The 19,881-nt window shown below is 31.9% G+C and overlaps 1 long non-coding RNA gene across 1 annotated transcript; it reads right to left on the bottom strand.

The window, feature by feature from the left end:
• Window positions 1–265: 265 nt before the first annotated feature.
• On the bottom strand, window positions 266–905 carry LOC142228600 (uncharacterized). Its single transcript, XR_012720219.1, has 3 exons — window positions 815–905; window positions 645–750; window positions 266–579 (listed from the first exon to the last, which is right to left on the bottom strand). It is a non-coding gene; the product is annotated as an uncharacterized LOC142228600 (long non-coding RNA).
• Between the last annotated feature and the right edge of the window lie 18,976 nt (window positions 906–19,881).

A 19,881-nucleotide genomic window follows, 5' to 3' on the forward strand; every position in this document is an offset into this window, starting at 1 on the left:
ATCCCCACTTCAAATTGAAAGTCAAAGCCAAAATTCTATGAATTTTGTATAATTTATTCATTTCCATCAAAATAAAATATATAATAATACACTACTCTAAATAATACACTACAATACCAATTGATATATAATAATCTTATTAAACATATCAACAAATAAGAACAAAAAACAAACAAACAACAAAACTTTAAATATCTTAAACATCATTAGTAAACACTTTTGCATTGATAATTCGATTTCCTTCCTTTTGGTGTCATAAAACAGCATTAAAATTTATTAACATGCGGGAAATTTAAATTAGGAACGTACTGTGTGAACCGCGTGTTAGAATTGATTTCCAGCAGAAAGAATTCACAAAACATCCATTTTAAACTGATAATAGCATACGAATTAAACTGACGATGTGATGCACATTTTCATCCAGAAGTTGTTGATTTCAACAATTTGTTGTTTTTAACAATTTTAATTGGTTGCACTTGTAATGTCTCTGGAAACTTTTTCATGTCGATAAGCCACTCATTTTTCATTAGTCAGCTTCTTAATGTTTGCAAGAATGTAGCATCCAAAGATCTTAGTTTTCTGCAAAGAGATTTAAATTTAGTGACTTCTCTAAAGTGTTGATTTAATTTTTCATATTGACGTACCAATTATTATAAACTATTTGAAGCAGTTCCAGTTAATTGTCCACCATTTTTTCATCGGTCAGCTTTTTAATGTTTTCAAGAACGTAGAATCCATAATTTTAGTTTTCTGCAAAGAGATATACATTTAGTGATTTCCTTAAAGTTTTATTTCATTTTTTATTTTCACTTACCTATTTTTATAAACTATTTGGTTATTTGTCTAAAATTTTCCATTTTTTTAATTTCTTGCAATTGACCACGAATTTCGTTGCACAAATAAGTATTGAAAACCACATGGTTTTTTCGTTGCATTTTAGGGTAGTGTTTTGTCAACGTTTTCTCATATTATCTTCAACATCTTTCCAAAGATTTCGTCAACATTTTGGCAAATTGGAAGTAATTCGCAAACAATTTGAAGATGTATTGAAGATGAGCTGTTTCAAGTCAAGTTGAATTTATGTTGAAAATTATATTTACTCTCAAACTGAAAAGTTGTTGCGTTTGAAAAACGCTCATCCTGTGTTTATTGGGCAGTACACAGAAAAAAATATCACCAGAATATTTCCAATTAAAAAGTTAATTGAAGTTGAATGTTTTTTCAATTAATACATTAATTGATACAATTAACTTTTTAATCAAGGTAGAAACATTAGGTTAATTAAGTCAATGATTGAAAATTTTAAAATTTTTAATTAAAAAATTAATTGATAGAATTAACTTTTTAATCAAATTCAGAAGATGAAGTCAGTTAAAAAAAGTGATGAACATTTCTTAATCAAAATAAAAACTCTAAGCCAATTCAGAAAGTAGTTGAAAATAGTTACCTTTTTAAATAAAAAATTAATTGGGATTTGAATTCAAAATCAATTAAATTTTTAATTGAATCAATTAAAAAATTAATTGAAAATTGCTAATGACATCAATTAATTTTTTAATCAAGGATTTTTTCTATACCCAATTAAAACTGTGATTGATACTATCATTTTCGTGATTGAAGACATTTCAATTAAAAAATTAAAAAATATTTTTTTGTGTGTAGCAAAGCGAAGGCAATAAGATACAGCCTTGTTATTGCAAAACTAAAGAACCAGAGGTCTCTGCCAACACAAGTTCCATGAAGTTTTCGTTGACGTGTCTCTTAAATGTACTACAGTTTGTGCCGCAAACTATCAATTAGGGTAAGTCCAGCAAATGTGTGGTATACCCATTTGTTTTTGATAGCCAAATTTTTTATTTTTGTCCGACGAGGCTAAGAATTTCCACATTAATTTTACTAGTCTTAGCGATTAGAGTTGCAAAAATCAAACTGATCTTTGATTGCTTCATTCTCTGACAGCCACAATCTATTCAGCTTGATTTCGTTTATCCTATGTTGTTACACTGTTAGAAAAATATGTTTTTCATATGTTCCGATATAAACAAAATGTGTTTCGGGCACAATTTTAAAACACAATATATTTAAGTGCAAACATGTTAATATGTTAGAATATATTATGTTTGGGGCATGAATGTTTCATAAAAATCATATGTGTAAATGCAAACATATATACATTTACAAATTTCGACTAACCATACATATGTTGTGATATTTTATTCAAAGCGACAGAGAGAGAGAGAGAGAGAGAGAGAGAGTATAGAGAAAGAAATAGAGATGGAAACCGGGAGAGTTGACGAAAGATATCAACATAACACAGCGAAAGAATCAAAAGAGAACAATTTCTGTGAAACCGCTTGTATGTTGTTTCGGAAAACTGTTTTATGATAAGGCCAAAAATTTGATATGCTGAAGTCTAAATATTATTTACTTTGAATAAAGAGAATAAACATTCGGAACCAAGAGAATAGACAAACAGCATATGTTTTCGCCTTGAGAGTAGCATTTTATGTATGTGTGGACATGTGTTTTGTTTTTCATTTTGGCATTATGGGCAAAATTTTTTTCTTGGTTCGTTAAAAGAAATCAGGGGTCTTCATAAAAATAGCGAAAGGGCACTATACTTTTTTTAGAGTTGGGACAGTAAAATGAAATAAGGAGGAAATAGTGAAAAATTACACAGTAAAATGTATAAAAACAAAGTTTAGTTCCTCTTTATTAATAAGTAGTCCACGAGGAGTTGAAGGACACCTTCAAATATAAAAGCGGGTATTAAGTTCGAGTTTTGTAGCTAAAACAATTTAAAAAGTTTATTTTCTTCAAAATGAATTATTAAAGAAAAATAAAAGGCATTTTAGAGCGGTGGTGTTAAATGCTAGTAAAAAACTGTTCACGCCTAAATAAATTTATGTTTATATTATAAAAGTATTTATGTATGTTTATACTCGACTCCACGTTCTTCTTTTGTTAGAGTTTTTGAATTCCTTCCAAATTTTAAAGTTTTGTACCAAAAACTGTTTTTGTTACAAAATTGTTATTTTTGCAATAAAAAAAAATAATAGTTTATCCAAAAATCAGTCAATTTCGTTTATATTAAGCACTGTTACTGACTATAAATCTTTAATAACCCACATTTCGAAGTTTCATTACAAAAATTTAATATAGTATAAATATAAATGTGTAAATTAAAAACAAAAAAGTGTTCGGTCGGAGCAGGGATTGAACCCACAACCCTTTGAATGCAAGGCAGACATGCTAACCACTGCTCCACGTGACAAACAAATGTATGTTTCTGTTAAATAATGTTATGTTTGCATGGGCTCGTGGGCGCTGCAAACTATGCTATATAAATGTAACTTATAACGATAATTATCTGCTGGTGACTATAACAGCTACGAAGCCCAGTGGATAGTGTGTTGGCTTACATACTGTATGGTCCTCGGTTCGATTCTCCGTGCAGGCGAAAGGTAAAATTTAAAAAATTTAATAAAAGTGAATAATTTCTTCAACATTATTTGTATTACAGAAAAAGGTGCCAAGAACTAAAATATTTCGTGCAAGTGAAAATTACGAGTATGTTAGGGAATGAGCACAATCGTCTTTGTGAAAAATTCTTCCAAGCATATAATATTTTTGGGCTCAAAATGCTTCCAAACATATAATATGTTCACATAAATCAAACATATTAATGTTTCGGCAGTATCCAATAATATATGTGCTTCCTGGAAAATATGTTTCGAACATATGTTAAAGAAGCGATTTTTTTTGAGGGTGTAGATATGCTTAGTACTAAGTTCGTTTCTGCGAAAAACGAATATCTTCATCTATCTCCGTATATAGGGTATCTAACCCAGGGATGTTATCTTATGTTATGCGAAATAATATGCCTGCCTATTTTTTCGTGCGAAAAATCCAGGGTTGCATAAACATGTGCTTTAAAATGTTCAAAACAAAGATTTCGCATTTATTCCGCGCTAACGTTTTTTATATGGAGTATAACAGTTTTTCGTGCGAAAACGTGATATTAGTACTACACTGGTAGAAAAAAGGCGGTACGTGACCATTACCGTTTGGTATTAATAGTTTAGTTCACGTTACCTTTCAATTTTGATACCACTTTATATACCACACACATCCCCATAACATATGATATGTCGCCGTTGCTAAAAACTAATTGGTTGCCTTGGTAGTTTACTTTCTTCACATAAAGAAAGTAGGCGGGTAAATTACAATATTTCTTGGAAAACGTGACGACCAAAAACCTAATTTGTGAAGCATTGGTACACTGTTAGAAAAATATGTTTTTCATATGTTTCGATATAAACAAAATGTGTTTCGGGCACAATATATTTGTTTTAAACACAATATATTTAAGTGCAAACATGTAATGTTCTCAAACTAACACTAAATGTTTGGAACACATATGTTAATATGTTAGAATATATTATGTTGGGGCATGCATGTTTCATAAAAATTATATGTGTGAATGTAAACATATATAAATTTACAAATTTCGAGTAAACATATATATGTTGTGATATTTTATTCAGAGAGCGACAGAGAGAGAGAGAGTATAGAGAAAGAAATAGAGATAAAAACCGGGAGGGTTGACGAAAGATATCAAATTAACACAGCGAGAGAATCGAAAGAGAGCAATTTCTGTGAAACCGCTTATATGTTGTTTCGGAAACTGCTTTATGATAAGGCCAAAAATTTTATACGCTTAAGTCTAAATATTATTTAATTTAAGACTAAATATTATTTAATTTGTGTATATTATAAAATTATTTATGTATGTTTATACTCGACCACACGTTCTTCCTTTGTTAGAGTTTTTGAGTTCCTTCCAAAATATCAAACTTTTATACCAAAACCAGTTTTTTATTACAAAATTGTTATTTTTGCAATAAACAAATAATATTTTATCCAAAAGCTCAGTCCATTTCGTTTATATCAAGCACTGTTTATGACTGTAAATCTTTAATAACCCACATTTCGAAGTTTCATTATAAAAATTTAATATAGTATAAATATAAATGTGTAAATTAAAAAAAAAAACAATTGGTGTTTGGTCGGAGCAGGGATTGAACCCACGACCCTTTGCATGTACGGCAGACATGCTAACCACTGCTCCACGTTGCCAACACATGTATGTTTCTGTTAAATAATGTTATGTTTGCATGGGCTCGTGGGCGCTGCAAACTATGCTATATAAATGTAACTTATAACGATAATTGTCTTCTGGTGACTATAACAGCTACGTAGCTCAGTGGTAGTGTGTTGGCTTACAAACTGTATGGTCCTCGGTTCGATTCTCCGTCCAGGCGAAAGGTAAAATTTAAATAAAAATTATAAAATTGAATAATTTCTTCAACATTATTTGTATTACAGAAAAAGGTGCCAAGAACTAAAAAATTTCGTGGAAGTGAAAATTATGTTAGGGAATGAGCACAATCTACTTTGGGGAAAATTCTTCCAAGCATATAATATTTTTGGCTCAAAATGCTTCCAAAAATAGAATATGTTCACATAAAACAAACATATTAATGTTTCGGCAGTATCCAATAATATATGTGCTTCCTGGAAAATATGTTTGGAACATATGTTAGAGAGGCGATTTTTTTTGAGGGTGTAAGTATAGATGCGTAAGAGACATACAAAAGCTTTCCAAATCTCACAGCAAACAACTTGAGGCATGCAGTGCCTGCGATGGGGCAGAGAATTTAGTGAATAACTTGAAAATAACTTTTAGAAAAGTATAAGATGAAAAAAATGAGGTATATGTATGTATTTTATATATTAAATACATTAAAGAAGAAAGTGTTTGTTGCGTGTATTAATAAATACCGGGTTTGTATTAAACCCAACACTGAAAAAACAGTGAACCCACCAGGAAGAAAACTTTCGGTTAATTTTAGAAAATTTTGAATATTTGTAGAAAATGTTAACTAAACAGTATTACAAACGTTGGCATCACACCGATGTCATAAAGATAAGTAAATAGTTTTCGACAAATACAAGAAAATTTATTAGACATAACTAAGTTTTTTCACTTGTTAAAGAAAATTTTGTAGTTTGAAGAAAAAACTTGGAGTTCAAAATTGCAAGAATGTCTTTAGTGACATACGAAGTTCACGATGGACGCGTTTTTGGTAAAATTTACAAATTTAAAGAAATTCTGAACTATTTTGTGGAAGACACGAATTTAGTTAATCTTTATGTTTCATTTGAGTATATTTTTTTCCTCGGTATTAGTTAATTTAACTAATGTACGCAAAAAATTATTAGAGTAAAGGAAACTTCCTCCAAACATAATATTTCCATGAACTAAAATAGAGTTAAATTGGCTTTAGAGAAATAGAGAGTTCACTTTTTTTGAGTGTGTTAATTGAAGATTAAAAAATGAAGACTAATGAGGAGGTTGTTATTCTGTTTTCTTTCTTTATACACCATCACGAACATAATTTTTTCTCACTAATGTCTCCTTAAGTTTTAAAAGGATTGAATACTTCGAATGAACGAATGAACTAAAATATTTTTCTATGCAAAGTGTTATTCGTATGTATGATAAGCATTCTATAATAAAGGAAGTCAGAATTATCATTTTATAAGAAATTTTACTAAATTTGAGTAAACTTGGTTTTAGTTCATATTTTGTTTATTTTTACGAATGCTTTGTTATCAGTGAATAAAATTTTCTTGTTCAGTAGTAAATTCTTATACCCAGCGAAGAAAACAGTATTAGTAAAATTCCATGTCTTATTCTAGTTAATAAGCTATTCCTAACTGCTTTCAGTTTAGAATTTTTTACTGAAGCAAGTAAGTTTTATTATTTTAAACAAAAATTTAATTTAATGGAATTAAATTGGCTAAACTAAATTGATGAACATTTTTTCCTTTAGTTCCGAAGGCACTTTTTTCTGGGTGTACTATAGCCCCTAAGTTGACATCTTTATTTGTTTCAACCAAACTAAAATACATTTTTGTATAATCGAGCTTAAAAAATAGCAGACAATGTTTGCTATTTCAGCAGTAACTGATTTCCCTTTTTCAGCAGACTTTTTGCAGTTTTAGCAGACTTTTCTGCTGTTTCTACTAACAAATTTCCTTGGGTGTATCTTTCGTAATTTTAAGCGTAACAAATATGTTCTCCGCACTTAATTTTTGCTTCTATTCAAATTATTTATAAAAAGCTATTTGCGCTTGGTGTTTCACAATAGGTACCGTGACTCAAACATCCAACCGGACGCGTGCAACTTCAAACTAAAATTTATGATATAAATGTGCAAAATAGAGATAAATTATTATCATTATATACAATCTAAATATTATCCAGCATGTTTGGCACGAAATTGGACGACAAATTTATCAAAAGAGACACTCCAATGTCCAGGAGCTCAAATCATCTATTTTAGAAGATGGATCAATATGGATCGTCAAATTTGGAAAAATCTTGTGTCTTCAATACCAAAGAGACTAGAAGCTGTAATACCTGCTAAAGGATATGCGATAAAATAATAATAATAATACGTTTTTGAATAATCCGGTTAGATGTGTGGAATGAATTCCATATGTTTTGTTACATTTTTTAAATTTATATATTAAGAGTGGTCGTTTGGTGCCTTTTTGCTTTATAATAAAATAATAAAAACAATTTCCTTTATTTTGGTGTATCACTTTACCCATAAATCTATATTTTACACATAGATTTGATCAAATTAAACCTAACGTTGGTAGCGTCCTTCGATCTGAAATGAGGCGGGTAACCATTTTGATAGCAATTGAAATTGTTGCACAGTGGTAACGAAAACATGCATTTGGTAACAAAGAAAAATTGCACTCGGCGTGTCTTCGTCATATAGGGAGTTTGGTGAACTGGACTTGTAGTTCTGTGATCGTCAGAACCAATTATAATTAGTATCAGGCAAAAATTTGCCATTTTTATTATAGACACAATAAATGTGTCCCAAAGCACCATACTTTAAACATTTCTGTAATGTTGGGCAACTTTTTAAAAATCTTTTTATACCGAAATAGTTTTTTGGTAAATTTTGAATGCCGGAACTCGTAATATTCCAGTCGAGGTGCAATCATGCAAATTGTTGTCGAACAGGCACACTTCTAAATAAAGTTCAAAAGATGAGATTGGTCTATAAAGAAGTTGTTTTGAACAATACTTGGCATAGCTCATTTTGTATCTAAAAACTTTCCAGATTTTAAATTTTAACCAAACCGGGTTAAAAAAAAAAAACAAAAACAATAAAAAAACGTGCTGACTTCATGCTCTTCAGAAGTCAAATAAAGAGATCAGTCCATACAGGGGGCTGTAACGGGTCGCTGCCTGATATGCGAGTTTGCAAAAACTATTGGCGCGAAGTATAATGACTACTGCATGAGCTGTCATGATGCGGAAGAAAAGGAATCAATTAAACACCTCCAGTGTGCGTGTCCTGCATTTTGTGATTTTGTGTAAAGGTGGGTATTAAGTTCGAGTTTAGCCGCTAAAATCGCTAAAGTGAAAACTAAATCAGTAAGAAAAATGCATGAAATTTTACGTATTTGTTGCAAATTTTATTATAACTTGATGGGGAAAAGACCAAAGCAAATTTTCACAAAGTTTGTATTCCTTAAAATGGATTATTAAAGAAAAGTAATCTCGAAAAAATGACGTTTTTAGCGGCTAAACTCGAACTTAATACCCACCTTAAGGCGTAAGGGAATTTTAAATTATTGGCGGACCAGGAAAAATGTAACTTAAGCAGTCTGCTAATATTTTTCGAAAAATCTGGTTGGTTCAGCAGACGAAAATAATCGAGTAGTTTCAGCCGTTAAAACTAGAAGTGCCCATATCCCTGCCAACATTTTTTGAATTTAACGGCGCTTCTGAGAATCCCCACCACGTCGAAAACAATCGTGTACGACATCCAAAACTCGTCGGAAAGGCGCCATCACTATTGAGAAGTTGTACCACGACAAGTTATTACAAAAAAGTATCGCATGAGTGCCATTATTAGGTGCATTTTTTAATAAATTTAGAACGATGCCAATAAGAGCCCCTTTAAATTATCAGAAAAAGTGAAATTTAAGGTAGTTGTAAAAGAATCATTGTGGTCAAGTAAACACGATTGTTTAGATGTTTATTAATTAGATTAAACATTTATAAATTCTTATAAATATTACATTTGTACGACTATCACATTTAACATAATTTTTTGCATTAATAAAAGAATGATGTTGAGTTACAAGTTGCAAGTTACATGTTGCAGCGTATATCAGCCAGAGTGTTAATTCTCGATGGAGGCAGCGTGTCTGGAAAAATATTTGGAAAACTGTCACTTTATTCCATTTGGAAAGTCAAAACTTGTTCACCAATATACCTTTCACAATTTTAAGCGAAATAACTTTGTTTTCAGCACTTCATTATCATTAAATAAATTAAAAGAAGCTAGTTGCGCTTGGTGTTTCACAAAATATAAAATGGCTCTTGTAACAATAGTGATGGCAAAATACTTTCATATGCACTTTTTGGTACATTTCCCCTATCACAGTTGGCGACTGTTGTAGTGCCACTTGCGAGTCTATGGTAGCGATGGGGATGAAATGGAACTTTGAAATGCTAACAGGGATAAATAAATTTTTTCTCATAGCCCTTTACAGCTTAACATTTGCTGTATCTTGTCAATCAGATTGTCTTTGAGCAAAGTAGGGCTGTAATTCGGGATTAATTCCGTCCGAAATCCCGCCCACCTTTAAAGGCAAATTTATAATGCTAAATACAATTTCAAATACACCTATGTATGTTTTCATCATCTGGTTTAGCTTTTTTGTGAATTTTTATTACTAATTTTAATTGCTTTATACTTCTGTACTTTTTTTTATTTTTTTTTTCATGAAATTAAATTTATAATGTAAGTTTTTAATATTACTAATAACAAAAATAAAAGAATATCACGCTGGAACGTGCAAAACTCCTGAATATGGCTATGTTTTCTTCTGACATACAAGTATTTTGAATGTATTTGACAACATATGATGAGATTTGTTGTTATGTAAACATTAAAAAAATTGTCAAAATTCGAGTGTTAGGTTGTTTTCCACGAATCTATATCTCCCGGTCAAAATTTTTGTACAAAAGGGTCTAGTGGACTGTCGTTTAAGTTGGTAAGTATACACATAGCAATCACAAACTACTTCTACCGAGGGAAATGGCACTTTTTTAGCTATACAAAAAGTAATGTTATGAATGTTTGTATTGTTTTTGTATTCTTTTAAAACCAATACAAGTAAAAATATAAAAATATCCAAATAACAATTGGATGATCGACTTGCAATTTATCAACATTGTCCTTCTTTTGCTTGTGTTTCAGTTACAATTCACTCCCGATAACGAATGACATTTTGCTGTCTTAAATTATGGGGAACATCCAGATTTCAATAGTGCCGAATACTTTTGTGCAAATAAAAGCAAACAGCTACTCCGAACCGTTGTCGTTGACTCCCCTTCACTATCATCCGAATCATAGTGAAGTTTAATTTTTCTGGTTGTGGCAGGTCCAATGTAATCGAATACAATAACTTCATTGACACGGAATATGCCAAAGACAATAAACTTGAGGAAGATAGGGAATTGGCTTGCGTCATACCAAATGTTGCATTTACCATTTATTGCATTTATTGCCACTTTCGTCTGTAGTATTTTTAGAAGTTTCGCTTTTCGCCAATTGGTTGAACAACTTCTCTTGCTTCATTTGTATTTTTAGTGCTTGTGTATTTTTTCTAAGATTTGAGGACGACTTCGACACTGGTTCAATGGAATCGAGTAATTCACCTGGGGCCAAATCACCGCATTCGTCATCGAGTTCTGTTTCGTATAGAGAAACATTTCGATCGCATTAAATTTTTGGATCACCGCATTCGATCGTAATTTATTTTGTCTACTACTTTTTTTTTACATTGCTGTAAACATATGGTAATAATAAATTGAAAGAGTTGAATTTCAAAATAATGTTTTGTTATCAAATTATGTTATTTCTGAGATATTTATATTGTTTTGTGTGTTAAAATATATGTGTAAAAATATATTATGAATCCAAGTGTTTTTTTCCTCGTTTTCGGATTCAGACGATGAGTACAAAGTGGCATTAATAAGGAAAAATATTCGTGACAAAAGCAGTCCTTTAGCATTGCCTGAAGTAGAGTAAGAGTAAATTGTGTTTTTAACATCCATAGATTTAAAAGACGTTTTCATATGTCAAAAGAAGCTTTTAAATATGTTTTTGAAAAAATAAGTTTTTTTGAAGCGGCTACTGAGCATTCCTTTCTTTGATCCGATTCCCTAAATGCAAGTAATATATTTTCTTAAATGTATTTTGCCAAAATGGAATAATAGTTACATTTTCACCAACTTTTTTCTTTTTGTTTACCTTTTTTCTGCTCAAAAATCACTACATACTTCGATTTCGATAGCATGCTACCTATCGTGTTCAACTTCGAGTAGAAACAATTCGATAACGACTGCGGTGATCCGCGTAAACTACATTACGAAGACGAAGTATTCGATTTCGACTGCGGTGATTTGGCCCCTGGTTATATTACGGAAATTTTTTGTTTAAAGTGTTGCTGTTGCTCCATATATTGAATTCCATACTTAATTGAGAATTGTGATAAATTATAAATTCTATACAATTTGAGAGGATACATGAATTTCTTCATAAGATTAGGCTAAACATACAACTACTAACTTAACCATTTTCCTTTGAATAACACAGAAATAAAAGTTGTTTACAAATTGTTGGCCCAATTTTTCAAACATTTTTTCAGAGGATTAGGGTAATATTCAAGTTGAGAAATTGTTGAGAAAATCGCGTTCTCAACAAAAAACAGACATTACCCTCAACAGTGAAATTCAACACATTAGCAATAATATCTCAAGTATTATCCTCAAATTGAAATGCATCGCTACTCAATAATTTGTCAAACAATTTTCGATGCGAGTCAAATTCAAAATTAACATCGTTGCAAATACTTTTCAACCTAAATTTGTATGAATGATATCCCCACTTCAAATTGAAAGTCAAAGCCAAAATTCTATGAATTTTGCATAATTTATTCATTTTCATCGAAATAAAATATATAATAATACACTACACTACAATACCAATTGATAAATAATAATCTTATTAAACATATCAACAAATAAGAAAAAAACAAAACTTTAAATATCTTAAACATTATTAGTAAACACTTTTGCATTGATAATTCGATTTCCTTCCTTTAGGTGTCGTAAAACAGCATTAAAATTTATTAACATGCGGGCAATTTGAAATTAGGAACGTACTGGACCGCGTGTTAGAATTGATTTCCAGCAGAAGGAATTCACAAAATATCAATTTTAAACTGTTAATAGCATATGAATTAAACTGACGATGTGATGCACATTTTCATCCAGAAGTTGTTGATTTCAACAATTTGTTGTTTTTAACAATTTTAATTGGTTGCACTTGTTATGTTTCTGGAAACTTTTTCTTGTCGATAAGCCACTCATTTTTCATTGGTCAGCTTCTTAATGTTTGCAAGAATGTAGCATCCAAAGATTTTATTTTTCTGCAAAGAGATTTAAATTTAGTGACTTCTCTAAAGTGTTGATTTATTTTTTCATATTGACGTACCAATTATTATAAACTATTTGAAGCAGTTCCAGTTAATTGTCCACCATGATGAAAACATCGGTCAGCTTTTTAATGTTTTCAAGAACGTAGAATCCATAATTTTAGTTTTCTGCAAAGAGATATACATTTAGTGACTTCCTTAAAGTTTTATTTCATTTTTTATTTTCACTTACCTATTTCTATAAACTATTTTCTTGCAATTGACCACGAACTTCGTTGCACAAATAAGTATTGAAAACCACATGTTTTTTTTCGTTGCATTTTAGGGTAGTTTTCTCATATTATCTTCAACACCTTTTCAAAGATTTCGTCAACATTTTGGCAAATTGGAAGTAATTCGCAAACAATTTGGTGATGTATTGAAGATGAGCTATTTCAAGTCAAGTTGAATTTATGTTGAAAATTATATTTACCCTCAAACTGAAAAGTTGTTGCATTTGAAAAACGCTCATCCTGTGTTTATTGGGTACCTTTTAATATGTGTACCCTGGTAACAATGAAGTGATATTGTTATGGTATTTCGATATATTTTTTGGAATTCATTTCAGCTTTGGTAAAAAAATTGGTTTGTTCTCTACCGTTCTGATTGTATTTATTTGAATTATTTAGAGAAGTCTCCGGACGTGATCACTGTAACGCCTTGTGTGTTACGGATGTTTCGGTAGTAAAAGTCGTAACGAGGAAAACGCAATGAATATTATGTCAAAATAAATTTATATTCCGTCTTTTATAAATTCTTTAATCCCAAAAATAATAAATTTTTTTGATAAATAGTCACTCATTTGAAACTCACAATGTCTCTATTGTTGGTCTACTAAGATGTACTTCTAAAAAACGCTTCTGTACTCGTAACATATACCCCAAACACATTTTGCTTCAAGCATATACGTTGTCAGGATTGGTCCAAACAAAATATTGTTTGTATTGTTCAAACATATTATGTTTCACCTTAGGGCATACACTGGTAGTAACAAATTTTAATGAAACTTTCTTTGTGTGGATATATTTTTAAGACGTCAATTGGTTACTTCCATTACATTACTTGGAGCATACTCTCTAGGTCTCTCTTTCTAAACACATATATCTTTATAGGCTATTTCCAAAATAAAATAGGTTTGCATCTAAGCATATTATATTTACAAACATTTTAAGTCCCAAACATAATATGTTCTAACATATTAACATATATGTCCCAAAATTGTTATGCTAGTTTATGAACATTATATGCTTGCACTTAAAAATATTGTGTTAAAAATTTGAGTTTCAAACATATAATTTTTACCATAGACCAATTAAATATAGAGACATACTTTGACAATTCACCATGGTTTTGTTTATTTGCAGTGCGCAGTCGTTCCACTCAATTGCGCAGTCAAGTTAAATGTGTGTGTACCAAAAGTCATATCTCTTATTTAAATATAAAGAAAATAAAAACTTTATTTCACTTAAAATGCATATTAATATGCTCAAAATCATATTCATTTTAACACATTACCGCTCTCTCTTTCCATATAAGGACACATCTTTAAAGTCAAACACCTAGGAGCTATCCGTATTTTTGTAGTTGTAAATACACGTATGATAGCTGTATACACGCTCACAAAAAATCGCTTCTGTAACATAAACTCCCAAACATATTTTGCTTCAAGCATATATATTTTTGGGTATTGCCCAAACATTTATATGTTTGATATCTTCCAATATATAATATGTTTGGAAGCATATTGGTCTAAACAATATATGTTTGGGTAGTCAATTTCCAAACATTTTGTATTTTTGCATCCAAATTCAATAATGTTGTCTTCCAAAAAACGATATGTTATTATGTGAACATATAATATGTTTGGAAGCATTTTGCACCCAAAAATATTATATGCTTAAAAAAAATTCTCCCAAACAATATTGTTCTCAAAATTTTATTTATTTAATTATATATATACAATCATAATGAATTATGAAAATAAACAGGTAATATAGGTGCTAACAACATAGGTTTTCGACCTGAATGCTCAAAATTTTGTTTCTGCCCAATTGTATATTCCCCCACATCTTTCTCACTTCCACGAGATTTTTTAGTTCTTAGCACCTTTTTCTGTAATACAAACATTGTAGAAGAAATTATTCAATTTTATGATTTTTTTTATTTTAATTTTACCTTTTGCCGGACGGGGATTCGAACAGCGGACCACACAGTTTGTAACGATCAAAGAAGTAGCTGATCAATTGTCCAAGGAAAAATAAAATGTTAATTGTGTAATAACAAGCAACAACCACCAACTTAATTCAATATCGCTCCCTGTTAAATAGCGCTCCAAGCTACTAAACACATATATGTTTATAGACTATTTCTAAATTAATATATGTTTGCATCCAAGCATATTATATTTACAAACATTTTATGTCCCAAACATAATATGTTCTAACATATAACATTATATGCTTGCACTCAAAAATATTGTGTTTAAAAATTTGTGTTCCAAACATATAATGTTTATAGCCAAACATATGAAAAACAGTCTTTTTCATCCGTGTACTGATTCGTATAATTTTCGTAAAATACTTTCAATAGTTTTATGTATACCAAGTGATCTTAAATCTATATAATATCTCGATTGTGTGTAGGTAAAACTGTTAAGTTTATTGTAATAAAAAAGTTGAAGTAAAAAAAAAATTGGGGAATTTCATACTTAATCTGCCCAATATTCACGCATGAGGACACCACTTTTTCTAAAAGAGTGAACAATAAATTTTCAGTTTTTTATTTAAATCTTCTTAGTCTTCACAATTCATTCAACCGTCGAACGGAACGGACGTGTTTTTTAATAGCGGATAAAATCGTCGTAATAAGTACTTACTAAAGGCTGGTTAAAATTTCAAGGGCCGATGTTGATTTTGAATAAAACACAAACTATTTAGGAAATTATTGTAATTTTATTTTATTATGATATATTGGTATTAAACAATTATGTATGGAACAAAATATCGGCCAAATTTTCGCCGCGACCTCGGTGGCACACCTTCATCCGATGGTCCAAATTTTCGATGACGCTGAGGCATAATGGAGGTTCTATGCCGAATTATCTCATCCTTTAGCTCTTGAATTGTTGCTGACTTATCGACGTACACCTTTTCTTTCAAATAACTCCAAAGAAAAAAGTCCAACGGTGTCAAATCACATGATCTTGGCGGCCAATTGACATCGCCATTACGAGAGATAACACGGCCATTGAATTTGTTGCGCAAAAGAGCCATTGTTTCGTTAGCTGTGTGGCAAGTGGCACCGTCCTGCTGAAACCACATATCGTCCACATCCATATCTTCCAATTCGGGCCATAAAAAGTTCGTTATCATCTCACGATAGCGAACACCATTCACAGTAACTGCCTGACCGGCCTCATTTTGGAAAATATACGGCCCGATGATGCCGCCAGCTCATAAACCGCACCAAACAGTCACTCTTTGTGGGTACATTGGTTTTTCGACAATCACTCTTGGATTCTCATTCACCCAAATGCGGCAATTCTGTTTATTGACGAATCCACTGAGGTGAAAATGTGCCTCATCACTGAACATGATTTTCTTCGAAAATTGATCATCCGCTGTTGCCATTTCTTGGGACCATGTTGCCCATTCACGACGTCCATGGTTCAAATTGAGTAAGTCTGAAATAGAGAAATGTCAAATAAAATTCGGAAAAAACTTGGCGTTTAGGTGTGGTTTACGTTCAACATCGGCCCTTACAATTTAACAACCCTTTACGAATTTCAAGTGTGGTGGGATATTAAGCCACCATGCAGCGAAATACAAAGACATCCACTGGGTTGCTAACTTCAGGGCCCAGATCCTCGACACCAAAAGGCTGGTTGGTATCAAGGACGATTTAAGTTAGTCGCATTTGAGGACCAGAGGTCTATAGAATGTTTTAAAGCTGCTCTCACACTAATTGGTGAAGTTTGGGAAGGAGCTGCTCTAGAGTTAGTCGAGAAGAAAGACATACCGGCTAGACCTAGAGCACATGCGTGGATACCTGCAAACCCTCCTGACCCTGAATCTATTTTAAATAGACTGAAACAATGCAATCCAGATCTTCCAACAGCTGATTGGAAGATTGGCCGTTTGGATGAAGTGGATCGACCAAGACGGCATGCCGTTTATATTGAACACTCAGTCTTTGCCACATCTAGCAAAGTCTCAGGGCCGTGTATGTTATGGCTTTCATTATATACAAATGAAGGTATATAAAAAAAAAAGATGTGGCGGTTGTTGAAAATCTCGATGGTCCTACGGAATCTTCACCATTGTAAGGCTGCATGTGCTGCCTTAAAAGTTCTCCTGATGAAAGGGGACATACATATAGTTCTTATTCAAGAACCATATGTTTATAGGTTAGGTTAGGTGGCAGCCCGATGTATCAGACTCACTTAGACTATTCAGTCCATTGTGATACCACATTGGTGAACTTCTCTCTTATCACTGAGTGCTGCCCGATTCCATGTTAAGCTCAATGACAAGGGTTTATAGAAACAAAATATGTGAATTAAGTACTCCGGGGTTCAAACTATTGCAGTATACTGGTAATGATGTAAATCGAGCCTGTATAATTGCTAAAAACGAGCTCAACTTGTTTCTGCTTCCTCCAGTGTGCAATACAGATACCGTCGTTGCCAGTTTAGAAATAGCCAAATGCAATCTTCGGTCTACATGGAACATGATAGGGAGATGCCTCCATGTGCCGTTAACACTTTAGTTGACGAGTCATTGAAAACAAAGACAAAACTCATTATGGGATGCGATGCAAATACACATCATAGTATATTTGGGAAGTGGTGACATTAATACAAGAGGAGAGTCACTCCTAGAGTTTATTTTGCGTACTAATTTGGTAGTTTGCAATAAGGGAGATGCCCCAACCTTTGTTACTAAAAACAGGCAAGAGGTTTCGGACGTCACCTTGGACTCGCAAGAACTGAATGAAATGATATCTGATTGGCAGGTTTTAAGTGAAAATAGCTTCTCAGATCATCGCTACATCAGTTTCAAATTTGATGTTCATACCACCAAGACCATATTTCCGGCAAATGTTAGAAAAGCTGACTGGAATAGGTATAGGGAATCGTTCAATATGATGATACCGGAAATACCAGAGACAAATAAGAGCACTGTGCAAGTTATCGAACACGCAGTGGAGAGGATTACTAAGGCCTTCAACATTTCACTGAAAGCTGCATGCCCTAGAGGGAAGCCAAGGGGGAAAAATCGACCACCATGGTGGTCTACGGAGTTAGGTAATATGAGCAAATCGTGCAGGAAGCTCTTTAACAAAGCAAAGTCCACCAGAGCTCTTGTGGATTGGGACGCTAACAAGAAGAATCTGAGAGGATACAAGCGAGAACTGAGAAAGGCTCAGCATAACTCTTGGAATGATTACTGCAGCAGCATTGAGAATACGTGCGAGGCTTCCAGACTACGGAAGGTGCTAGCATCCACGAACTCCGCTCCAGGTTTCATTAAAACATCGGAGGGCAATTGGACAACGTCCAGTGAGGGGACGCTGGAGGTACTATTGCACACACATTTTCTCGGAAATCAGACGGTTGAACCATGTACTGGCGGTGTCACAGTGGCTCAACGGTCGTTTCCTATCGAGGGAATTGTATCGGAATCTAATCGGGCTGCCACTTTAACCTAACCTAACCTAGTCGCTACTGAAATAACGAAAACCCATAAAATCAATTTTTGTGCGCCAGTCATCGTGGACGTTAATAGAGAAATAGGGAAGTTGCAGGTTTTTTATTCACAGAAAAAAACTTGATATAATACTCCATTATCACCTGATTTTAATCAAGAACAAATCCTATGCAATATATTGCACAACATCAATTAGAAGTGTAGTAGAAAGTATGAATAAGTTTTTATTGTATTAATTGGTTTAACAGCTGTACATGAGTTAATAGTGATTTGGTAAACGCGGACATTTTTGCTAATTTTATCAAAAGCTTAAAATCCTTTCTTATTCTGTTGCAAGTTTATATTGAATAATATTTACTGGAAGGCATAGACCTACTGTTGTTTAATTCTCGTTAATGTAAATGAAATTACATTTATAATCTGCAGATTTATTTTTTTATCGCGCTTATAACAATCATTTGATACCACCAATTTGAGAACTCTTTACGACATTTTTGATTGTATATTTTAACAGTTTTTCAGTAAAATTTTATTTTCTTAAATTGTCTTGCACAAAAAAAACTTATTGCATCTTCTTTTTAACACAATTACTCGAGAATATTTAACATAATTTAGTATAATAACAACAAAGCGATTGGGTGAACCCAGCAAAAAAATTGGAAGTAGTTCTAAAGGCACAACTAACAACCAAAATGTTCTCACATAGATGTTCTTTATTTTGACTATACAAGAAGTTAATTTAATTAAATTTTTTATAAATCGCTTGTTTTCTATTTTTAATGGATAATTTAAACTTTGTTTGTTTCAAATAGGTTAAAAACAGAGTTTTTCAAATTTCATTTTATTAATGCTATTTATCAATATGTGATATTTACATTATTCAAGACAAAAATAGATACAATTCAAATGGCATTGACCCAGTGGCCAACCCATATATTAAATAATTTTCTTTTTACACGCACAGAAAAACCATGTTTGGACATCTAGAGCATGTAATTGCCGCTAAAACCATATATTTTATCTTTGTAAAAATAGCTTTCAAGCGCAATAAGCATTTGAATGGTTCTCAAATACTGCAAACATGTTCTATCATTTAAATGATAGAATTTGAGACCATTAAATGGTCGGGAAAATCATGTAACATACCTGACCATTCATTTTTTTTTACTTCTTTACAGGGAAAAAAGTATTTTTATAGGTTAAGTATAGACATGTCTAGAACCATTACATGGCTATAAAGACCATTTAAATTTTTTCGTGACCATTTAATTTTTTAAACTTTTTTTGCAGCGAAAAGAATTTTATAAAAACATTGAGTAGGTACGCACGATTTTCATTTTGCGCGTCAGTCATGTGTTGATTGTTTCTTGGAATGGGCGGAGAATACGGATTTACTGTGTTTTGTGTTAATTTATTTATTCGGAAATGGCACGTGGTTTTATGTGAACACCAAAAAGAAAGTGTAATTGAAAAATTTACTAGTTTTTTGTTCTGCATTTTGCTATATACATCATTTATTTTTATTTGC

This window comes from Haematobia irritans, chromosome 3 (genome assembly GCF_050003625.1).
Source record: "Haematobia irritans isolate KBUSLIRL chromosome 3, ASM5000362v1, whole genome shotgun sequence".
Classification (NCBI taxonomy): Eukaryota; Metazoa; Arthropoda; class Insecta; order Diptera; family Muscidae; genus Haematobia; species Haematobia irritans.